Genomic DNA, 11,402 nt, shown 5'->3' on the forward strand with positions numbered 1-11,402 from the left:
CATATGAATCTGCCCCTGAAGAAAAGGTTCTCTCCCTCCTAGATCTTGCCAACCTCTACTACCTTCATCTCCCAAAGTTCTACCTGTTAAACCTTATTACGAACCCATCTTCAAATGGACCAAACAACACCCAGACAATGATTCTCATATCCATAAGATCCGTAACCAATAGAACCTGAATGTTCCATTCAGCCTCGCTTCTCCCAAGCCTACTTGTTTGTTGATGCTGATTTTCCATCATTAGAACTCTTCACCAGTCCTACTGGATATTGACACCAACCCAAGATACCCAGTGTGAATATTGCTGGTGCAAGTAGTGAGGAACCAACTCCTTCTAATTGTGTTTCTAAATTGGCAAACCGAAAACGCCTTAGTCCAGAATAAAGCCCTTACTAGGCTAAGAACAAAACAACTAAGTAGTTTTCATATTTTGCAAAACCAAGTTGCTGAGGTCAAAACTGAAGTACGAGAAGTCAAGACTCATCTTGATCGAGTACATCAAAAGGTAAACCAAATCACTGAGGTTCAAGCCAAGCTTCCCCAGCATTATGAGACAAAGTTTCAGAAGATGGAAGCCGGACTGATCTGACCTAAGCACTATCTGCATGATCAAAAGAAAGAAATTAAGAGGCTCAGAAAGCAAATTCAAGAGCTCCAGTTTAGCAAGACAAACAAGCCAGTTTCTTCCTTTGATTCTTTGTTTTCCCCTTTTGGTCCTTTTGGTCTAACCTCCACCACCACCAATTCTAGTTCCTCTACTACTCCGTCACTTCTCTCTAGGCTCTCCCAAATTATTCCCTTCAAAAGACATTACGTACAAGCATTTAGAGACAGATTTTTGGCCGAAAAGGCTAAAACAAAACAACCAGATTGGTCAAAATCTCTAATTCCTTCAGATTCTGACTCTGATTCGGACCATGCTGAGCATTTAACCTCACATACGATTTCAAATCCACTTGAGTCTTTCCTTAGGAGATAGGCTAATCCTACCATCCTCATGAGTAATGAACAAAAGCCACAAGCTAAAGGATCTTCTGGATTTAGATCTTCTGAATTTGAAACTAACATGGCAACAACATCTCCTAGAGAAAGTGTTTGTATAAATGCTGCTCCTATCAGCTTCATGATGCAACCAAAAGACGATAATGTTCCCAAAGCTACTTTCCCATATGCAGCTCTAGAAAACAAAACTTCTAGTGGTCTTATCTTTACACTTAATGATATTCCTTATCACAAGTGGCATGGTAGACTGCAAAAGTTTTATGCATGGATGAATGCAAAACTGATCCAAATAATGATCAGTTTCACATACTTCAGGAGTTTACTACTAGGTTTACAGGCAGTTTGCTAGATTGGTGACTAAATCTCCCTCTAGTAGACCAAAACACCTTCCTAGCACAAGATTTTGACCAAGTCATCCGTATAATGTATCTGTTTTTAATTGGAAGTCCTCAAGATCTCCCGGAACAAAAATGAAAAGAGTTCTTTGAACGAAAATGCTGCTCTTATCAATGGACGGATCTCAATCAACACTTCCCAGAGATGATGAAGTTGTATTATGCCCTTGGAGGAGATACTGGCCTCAAACAAGTCTTCTTGGCATCGATCCCTACATAAATCTCTAGCACGGTGGACAAATATTTCGGCAAAAGAACACTACAAGTGCCATAAATTGTGTACAGCGCTCACTTTGGTGCCATAAGGTTTTTTTGGATCACTTCAGTGCTAAAATTTTTGAAAAACGATCATTTAAGTGCCAATTCCGGTGCCGTACACAATTTTTTGCCGGAAATCCGACGTGACATTTTTTTTTATTAATTTCTGAAGCTGACGTGGCTCGCCGGAGATTGGCACTTAAGTGATCGTTTTTCAAAAATTTTAGCACTTAAATGATCGTTTTTCAAAAATTTTAGCACTTAAGTATCATTTTTCAAAAATTTTAGCACTGAAGTGATCCAAAAAAAAACTTTTGGCACTTAAGTAATCGTTTTTCCTCCGATTTGGTACTTAAGTGATCCAAAAAAAACTTATGGCACCAAAGTGAGCGCCGTACACAACTTATGACACTTATAGTGTCCTTGTGCCCAAATATTTCCAAGCCCACAATTGGCAAACTTCAAATGCCTCTCTCGAAGAAATTCAACAGGCCATCTATATTGCTTTAGATGACCTATGTCTCCACAAAAAAGCATTCAAAGAATTCACATAAAACAACCGAATGCTTGATAAAGCTTGCAAAAAATCTTGACTCCAAATCAAATGTGGCCGTAAATATTCTTGTGGTTTTTCAACCAAAAAGAAGAAACATTTCAAGAAATATCTCAGTCATTAGAAAAAGTAAGCCAAATGGAATTCCTCCATTAGAGTAAGAGTCGCAATAGCAGCGGAAGTGATGACAAACGAAAAAAGAAAGATAGATGTTTTTTCTATTGAGATAAATGACATTTTGCAAAATATTATCCTCGGACAAGGAAAAGACGTGTCAATCTTGTGGACTCCATTCATCACAAGACTGAAAATCTCCATTGAAGAGGATAATCTTAAATCTCTCTTCTCCCTCAAAGATGAACCTCAAGAAAAGACCATTTGTGTCATTCAAACCTTCTCGGACAACAACGACGAAGAAGATTCAGACTCCACAGGAGACGGAATGTTCATTTTAGAGCATTCATCTTCATCCCAAAACCTAGCAATCCAAATGTCCAAGGAAACTCTTACCTTCTTCAAATCATACGTTCCTCTCCAAATCTTTCCATCTATAGATACCGGTGCAAATTCATTCATCCTTGATCCTAAGCTTCTTTCCATCTATAGATACCGGTGCAAATTCATCCATCCTTGATCCCGAGCTTCTCCCTAATGAGTTTTGGGAACCTCATACCCGATATTTTACCTCTGCCTCAGGAAACACATTTCCACCAAAGTCAGAAGCAAAACTATAAGAATCCAATTCTTCCCACAGTCCTCTATTGTTTCTAGGATCCTAGGTTCATCATCTTTTAACCGAGACCTCATTATTGGCTGGGATTTTTTGGCTCGGCTTCCTGGTCTCAAAATCATGCTCGATGGTTTAAAGTTCCGCTCTCAATTTCGAGAATTTGTGGAAACTAGGAGACTCTATTTTATCCAACTAGAACATCAAGATCCCATCCTTCAGCTTCTCCTGGAAACGTGTGTTGAAACTCACGTAGAATTTCTTACCAAATGTCCACGTCCTTTGTGGACAGATGAAGATTTCTTCATGAAATTGCATTTTAAGAAGAATGAAGACATTAATCCTACAAAGGCAAGCCACATAGGAATGAACCCTGCAGATCTTCAGTTAGCCTAAAAAGAATGCGAAGACTTGGTTTAGAAAGGCCTAATTGAGCCCATAGATTCCCAGTGGGCATGCGAAACATTTTATGTGGAGAAATATACTGAACAATTTCGAGAAAATAAGTGACTGGTCATCAACTACCAGCCTTTAAACTTATTCCTTCTAGATGACAAATTCCCTTTGCCCAACAGGAAAACCCTATTCTCCAACCTATCCAAAGCAAAGATCTATTCAAAGTTCTACTTGAAGGCAGGATTCTGGTAATTAGGGATTCATCCAGAAGATAGACACAAAAGAGCCTTTTGTATTCCGGGGCAACACTTCCAGTGAAAAGTCCATCCCTTTAGACTGAAAACAACTTCTTCAATTTTTCAAAAGGCCATGTGTAAATTTTTCCACTGAATTAGCTCAAATTCTCTAATTGACATTGATGACATTCTGCTTTATAGTGAGGATGAAACATCTCACTGCAACCTCCTTTCCTAGTTTACTAACACAATCAAGCAACATGGCATCATGCTTTCCCAGAAAAAGATGAAGGTTGCCCAAATAAAGATAGAATTCTTAGGCATACAGCTTAAAGATGGTGCTTTTCAGCCTAGTGACCATATTGCGAAAGATTTGCTCAAGTTTCTAGATGAGAATCTTTCTCACAAGCAAGTCCAGCAATTTCTTGGAATTGTCAACTACTTGAGAGATTTTGTTCCTAAAATAATCAGGTATATGCATTCTTTGCATAAAATGTTAAAGAAAGATCCACTTACATAGGAATCCTTTCAAACTAAAGTAGTCCAGTCACTTTAGCAGAAGTTACAATCTCTGCCTCCCGTTACAAATTCCCTCTAATGGCAAGAGAATTCTTCAAACTAATGCTAGTGATAAATACTGGGCAACAGTTCTCCTTAAGGAGCATGCAGAAAGCAAGAGAGAAAATTTGTGGACACAAAAGTAAAAGATTTTCTCAAGTAGAGACTCGTTATCACTCCACCTTCAAGGAAATTCTAGCTATTAAGTATGGGATTAAGAAATTCGAATTCCATCTTATTGGCCATTATTTTCTTATAGAAATGGATATGTCCTATTTTCCTCAAATGTTAAACTTCAAGCATAAAACAATCCCACATCCTCAACTCTTCATAGGGGCAGAATGGTTTTCGAAGTATTCATTTGAAACCAAACACATTACAGGGAAAAAGAATGTGCTTGCTGATTTTCTATCCAGGCCAAATCTTGCAGTAGCCTCCATCAACATGTATGTCTCTAGGACAGCCAGTGGATGCATCAAGGTCGAGCCTATGCTACCTAAGTGGCCAAGTCAAGAGTACCCCCCTAAAATTCCAAACTTGATCCAAGGAAATGTTTTTGCTGAAAGCATAAATAATCTTTTGTGAGTATATCAGCGCAAGGTACTCATCAAGTATAGAGGATTATGTTTAAAACCTTTAGGGTTACATCCTAAGTATCCATTTGTCTATACTCTCACCATTTCCACCGATGATTCATTTCCTGAAGAACTCAAATGGTTTTTCCGGTATTTGTTGAATATGCATACATAGCCTTTGAATTTCTCACAACAAAAATGCCTTTTATTATTGGCCAAATTATTCAAAGAGAAACACGTTTTCAAAATTTAGGTGAATTTCTTGCTTGGTTCAAACCTTTGGTAACTTGGAAGACATTTTTTCAAGGACAGCTTAAGGCTTGCAAACCAAATTTATAGTTACATACCACTATTCTATTTCATCGACCATGGATGTTTTTAAGATCTAGTGGCGACCTTCGCAAAACACCAACACAGGTAGGTGTTTCGCCTTTCAAACCACAGCTAGCTCTAGATGAGATGTACAAGACTCTTTATGCTCGAGTTTGTCAACTTCCACAAGAATATCAGGAGCTTCAAAGGATCCTCTGCCAACACAACAGGCTGATCCCTATAGAGATATGGCCTCATGGCAACACCATATGCCATCACTCAAACCCATAATTTCCTGAGCAAAACTCTGAAATCTGACAAGCCCTCAGAGAGTATTATGGAAATGATGTCATTGATGACGAAAAGGATGAACCTACCGCTTGCTCCCAATGTATACCCTCTTCCTTACAAGACCCACAGGGTGGTCCATTAGCTCAAGAACCATATTCAACATTTCTCCCTACACAATTATAGCTAGCCTCCATTACCTTCTAGGACTGGCCTTCTTGGCCACAGCCACAGATGAACAGTCCCTCACCATCCAAGAGACAAAGGACAAATGCTCTGTCTACATCTATGTCAAGAATCCCTGATGACTTAGTTGCTGACCAACTCTTGTCCCACTGGGAAATTGACTGCCTTATTCGAGCTTATTGACAACAAAAAGATGGAGACAACTAAGATAAAACTTCTGACAACAACGAAAAAGGATTCTGCAATAAAGTAGGCATGTGATAAGTGTGTGTGTGCAGTGTATGTAGTGTGAATTATATGTATAAAAGTGGCTATACAAGAGTGTCGGTGCATTTACTTTAAATATGCTTGTACTACCTAAATGGGAATCCAATGCTTGGAATCTCACATCAATTTGTGCCTATATAAGACAATGTATTGTGTGTTGAAGGGGTAGACCGAGCCCGAAAAATAAATCGTATTGTGTTCTAAACTCATGGGTTTCTAAATCCGCTCCATCTTCTTCTATAGTGATGTCTTCTGATTAGGATCTTGTTATTGATTCGTTTAGGTGATGTGGTTAAATATGCTCTTCACTTGCCACAAGTGGAACCTATAGATCAGAAAATCTAGAATCTAAATGTTTGGGCCTGACAAGCAAGTCTGGAGATTAAAAGGCAGTCCCCTTGAAATGGCATAGTGCCGATGAGTTTTAGGGATAGCATACCCGTCTCACTTGTTTCTCTTAACTTGGCTGTTTTGGTCACATAAATGGAATGGGCTTGTCGAGATGAGCATTTTTGTAGGCGGCGCACCCTCAGGGGATGCTGCACGCTCAGCCATGCATTGCTAAGGCTACGGCGTTCAGTGGCCCACACGCAGGCCTCACCCTATGGTTGCACACACTAAGGCAACCCTAGATGTGGGTCGACCTAGCTGGCCTAACCCGATTCGAGATTTGACCTAGTTAACCGGATGACTTGACCTAGGATCCAACCTAACCTAGTGCCCAACCTCTGGTTGACCATTGATCGGTTGGATCGAAGATGCAAACTGGACTGGTTGAACCGGTAGTCCAAGCCAGTTCATGACCGACCAAGCATGTGCTTCACGCACCGCAAACATCGGTGGAGCGTGAGGGCCCATCCGTTCTCTATTTAGAGAGTTCTTGGTACATAAGTGCTCGTATCGAGATGCTCTATAATATGGTATATTAATTTTACATGTTTGACTCTTTTAAGGGTGTGAAAATATATACGAACCATGTATACATGTATTTTTAGGGTATTTTTCCATATTTTCCTGTATTTCTCTATGGTTTTGGAAATAGAGATGATAGATTATATGTATATGATCACGTATCGAACGTGTAGAGGATAATTCATTAATGGCATGTATAAGGTTTAATATGTATCGATGAATGGAATAATGTAATTGGCATAATATGTGATTTTAGTGACAAATTGCCATGTCTTCAAGTTTAAAATTGCATGTATATAGTAAATGTGAGACATAAAGTTTATATCCCTGATATGAGAAAATTTCAAGGATTCAATTGGGTTATGACTTCCAAAGTGGCACACTTGATTGGGTTTGAGAAATATTGATCTCATATTGTGGTGGGATGAATGCACGGTCATATTTCCAAAAGGGGTGACTGTGTATTAGTTTATGGATGGACGTATATAAAATATATAGTTAAGGAGTGACTGATCCTAGTGGTTCATACACCCAAAAGTGGTAAATTCACGAAGGATGGAATATACTCTAATAGCCGCTGCCATGTGGAGAGTGTATAACTGCATGCCATGTATTCTGTCTAAAGGTGATTATGTGATGATGTATGTAACTCTCATAATGTGTACTTATACGGTTTCAAGTTACATGGTATGACATGATGCTAATTGTATACACAGTTTTTTTTTCAGTTAGCTTCTCTATAAACGGCAACACCATTACGATTGAGGTTCTTGTTGGTTTAAACTTTAAAAAATGGAAAGAGAATTTTCTATTTGGGATGGAGTTGACAGATGATCAAATTGCTCTTCCTAAGGATAAGTCGAGAGATCTTAAGCCCAAAAGGCACACTTTACTGTATGGGAAAAGTGCAATAAGATTTGCTTATTATCTATGAAGTGGTCCATTTAGGAACACTTAAAGAGTGATTTGTTAGCTTATTGCACTGCTAACTAAATGATGAAACCTTGAGGCTAGGAATCGCATCTCATCTAATGCTAAGATTGGAACACATCTGCAAAGACTCTTTAATATGAGGTATGATAGTTTTGATGGAGTTAGGGATTACATGCTTAGGATGGTAGATCTAGAGACAAAACTTAAGGCCCTTCAAGGTACTATTCTTAATACTTGCATCGTGCATCAAGCCTTAAACACCCTACTACCTGACTTTGGCATTATCAATACCAATTATAACTCCTAAGATGAAACCTGGTCAATTAATAATCTGATAGCTAAGGTGGTGGTAGAGGAAGAGAAACTGAAGAAAGAGAGGGCACATTGCTCTGTATGCCTCTAGTTCTAGCAGTAAAAATAGTAAGAGGTTCAAATATCATACTCATAAAAGAACTCATGAAACCACCAGTCGCTCTAACATCTGGGTCCTAAGTAAGCCTCTTTGAAGAAGGATGGTGATCGCTGTTTCTTTTGTAAGAAGAAAGGCCACATATAGAAATATTGCAGCATATATAAAATCTGGTTGTCCAAGAGTAAGCACACATATTATGATTCTTTGACATTTGTTTGTGAATTCAACCTATCAAAAGTCCCATCCAGTTCATGATGGCTAGATAACGGTGCAATTAATCATGTTGCGTTTACCATTTAGGGATTCATAAACCGGAGGAAGCCAAATCAGGATGAATGAAAGCTCACCAAGGGAAATATAACAACAAAGTTGACGTCGAATTCGTGGAAGATGTCATTTTAATTCTAGATTATAGTTTTAATTTGATGTTAAGAAACACTTTTTATGTATATTCCTTTAGACGGAACTTAGTTTTCGTATCAAGTCTAGACATGTGTGGCTAGTCTTTCGAAGTTAAGAACAATACGGTTTCTATGTTTTTTAATTTGAATAAGGTTGGGTGTTGCACTATGTCCAATGGATTGTACATATTGTGTTTAACTCCCAATGATATATACGTCACTCATTCAGTTGAAAGGGTTGTTTCCAAAAGACCATTTAATACCCATATATTTTGGGGTTTTGCTATTCTAAATTCATTTATTGAACACATCTAACCTATATAATGACTCATCCCATCATTTATGGGTTAAGAAATAGGTCTATGTGACATCCGTAAATTTCGTATTAATATATGTGACATTGGACCAAAAAAAAATAGTAGTAGTAACCGACTAGATCAGAAACAGTTAGCTCCTCGTCGCTTGTCTCAAAACAGATCAAAGACAAATCCACGTCTTTGGACTCAAACATGGGTTGCCTTTAACCTTCTTCAATTTAGCCACACTCCCGTATTATATTATAAACCAAAAAAAAGAAAACCCGTAGAAAAAAGGCAAACAGATTGGAAAAATATATAGGCATATTATGATAAGTTCACATGAATCTAAGGCTCCGCTTGTTTCACGGAAAATAAATGATTTGATAAATATTCTTCTAAAAATAATCGGTTTTATCGCTCGAAATAATTAATAGATAAAAATATTTCCTTACCGACAACGATTTAATTCTGGACTTTATGGACAATGAAGATTTTTTTCGCTCGTTAATTTTTGTAAGCGATACAAGTAATTATTTTTAAGAAAATAATTTTCAAATTGTTCATTTTCCACGAAACAAACAAATCCAAAATTAGATCACTAATAATCATTATTGGTCATCACTTAGAAATATTACTTTTGGGTATATTCCACCGGTGGTTACCTTCAGTGAGATTTTGGAATCATGAAATTATGGCACTTCGATTTTGACCGCTCGATGCACTAAATGAAATCGTACTAAATTTTCATCCTTTCGCAATCGAGGCACTTTGGCGTGATGGACTAGTGGCTAATTTTCCATGCATCGCGTCACGTTACTTCCCCTTGGGTTATGTATACGTCAATAGTTCGTATGGAAATTGGGTAGATTTCGATCAAAGTGCTTCGACTACCAAAAAAAAAAAACTTAAAAAGGCTTAATGCATTGACCAACTGAAATCAAAGTTAGGTGACTCGATTTGAAAAATTCCAGTAAAGTTTAATGACCGGCAATAAGATTTTACTAAGTAACTTTTAAATAAGTCTCAGAATACCTATCATAACACTGCTCAAAAGACACTCGAACAAAGAAATTAGCTACTCCCCCGAGTTGATAGTCTTAGATCAAACCAAGTTCCTACAAATATATTTTAAAATATTCGATCCGACAAATCATCAATAAATCAGGACATGAATATATTTCTCATCCCCAAGGCCCGGATATGTCGCAACGAGCGCAACCAAATTTTGGTTCGGCCTCCTTCTGTTTTTATGAGAAATCATTGCCTATGCCCGGAACACGTGAGCTCGGCTCGTGTTAACCGGGAGATCATGTGAATCCCATGCGAAGTTTATCTCGGCGTACGATGGATGTGAGCTAGGCTCACATGGTCTGGATTCTTCTAATAATCTTTCCTGATTTTAGCCCCAACTTGGTCAAACAGATCTGCTCACGCCTCTCTCTCTCTACGAGACCTGCTCGTCACTCCTTTCTCTCTCCTCCCGGCTGTTCCGCAGAACACACAAAACCTCCATCGCTACCTCACCTCCGTGAACTCTTCGATTTCTAAACCATGGCTTTGTCTTCCCCTTTTTCTTACATCTTCGTCGACCCTCCATCCTCGGCCACCCCAAGGATGCTGTCTCCAGTTAAAACAAAGCCCCTCTTCCTCAAGTACCACAAAGGCCAGCTCCTCAAGGGCAACGTCACGGTCAACCTCCTCTAGTATGGCCGCTTCTCCCCCCGCCCACCGCTCCGTCGTCGCCGACTTCTTCCGCTCCCTCAGCAACCCCGCCAAGTCTTCCCCGTCCCCTTGCACCCCCTCCGTCGCCTCCTGGTGGTCCGCCGCCGCCGCGTACGCTGGTGATCCGGCCAACATCATCTTGGGGAAGCAACTCGTCGACGACAAGTACTCTCTGGGCAAAGTGCTAAGGAGCTAGCTTGTCCGCCAAGCTCACTCGCGCCAAGACTAATGGCGATGATGCCATCAACTTTGTGTTGACCTCATTAGATGTTGGCGTCGAGGGGTTCTGCATGAGCCGGTGCGGGTCCCACGGTTGATCAACCATGGCCCCGGGGCCCGGGTGGCGGGGGCGCTAGGTTCGATTAGGCGCGGGTCGGCAACTTGGTGACCCAGTGCCCCGGCCAATGCGCGTGGCCCTTCAACCAGCCGGTCTGCGGGCCTCAGATACCTTCCCTGGTGGCCCCGAAAGGGGACGTTGGGGTCGACGGGATGGTCATCAGCTTGGCCATAGTCCTGGCGGGGACCGTCACGAACCCGTTCGACAGAGGACATTTCCAGGTCCCTGGCGACGCCCCCCTCGCGGCCGCCCCCTCGCGGCCGTGAGCGTATGGGCGGGGATATTCGGGATGGGCTCGTTCCCCGACTATCCCAGGGTTGTCTTGGTGGAAAAGACGACGGGAGCGGCTTGAGTGGACGGAAGTATCTGCTGCCGGCCATGTGGGATCCCAAGACATGTCTACTTGCAAGACGGCCATGTAGAGACATGTCAGCTTGGAAGCAAATTTGGACATGGTTTAGAAAATTGGTATGCAATTTCAAGGGCTTAGTTGGACAAATTGAAGATTTAAGGACGTCATTGGAAATATGCGAAAGTTCAAGGACTTCGTCTTATATAGTCAGTTAGGCCCAAACAGAAGCAAGCATCGCCACCGTCACTTAGTCGGAACTAAGCAACCAAAGGAGAACCATC

General features: G+C 40.3%; 1 pseudogene; it reads left to right on the forward strand.

Annotated features, from left to right (window-relative positions):
* The first annotated feature begins 10,261 nt into the window (after window positions 1–10,261).
* Window positions 10,262–11,336, forward strand: LOC115676311 (protein EXORDIUM-like 2; annotated as a pseudogene).
* Window positions 11,337–11,402: the final 66 nt, after the last annotated feature.

This window comes from Syzygium oleosum, unplaced genomic scaffold, assembly GCF_021117445.2.
Source record: "Syzygium oleosum isolate NSW1041296 unplaced genomic scaffold, Sole_v2.1 Sole_v2.05, whole genome shotgun sequence".
Lineage (NCBI taxonomy): Eukaryota > Viridiplantae > Streptophyta > Magnoliopsida > Myrtales > Myrtaceae > Syzygium > Syzygium oleosum.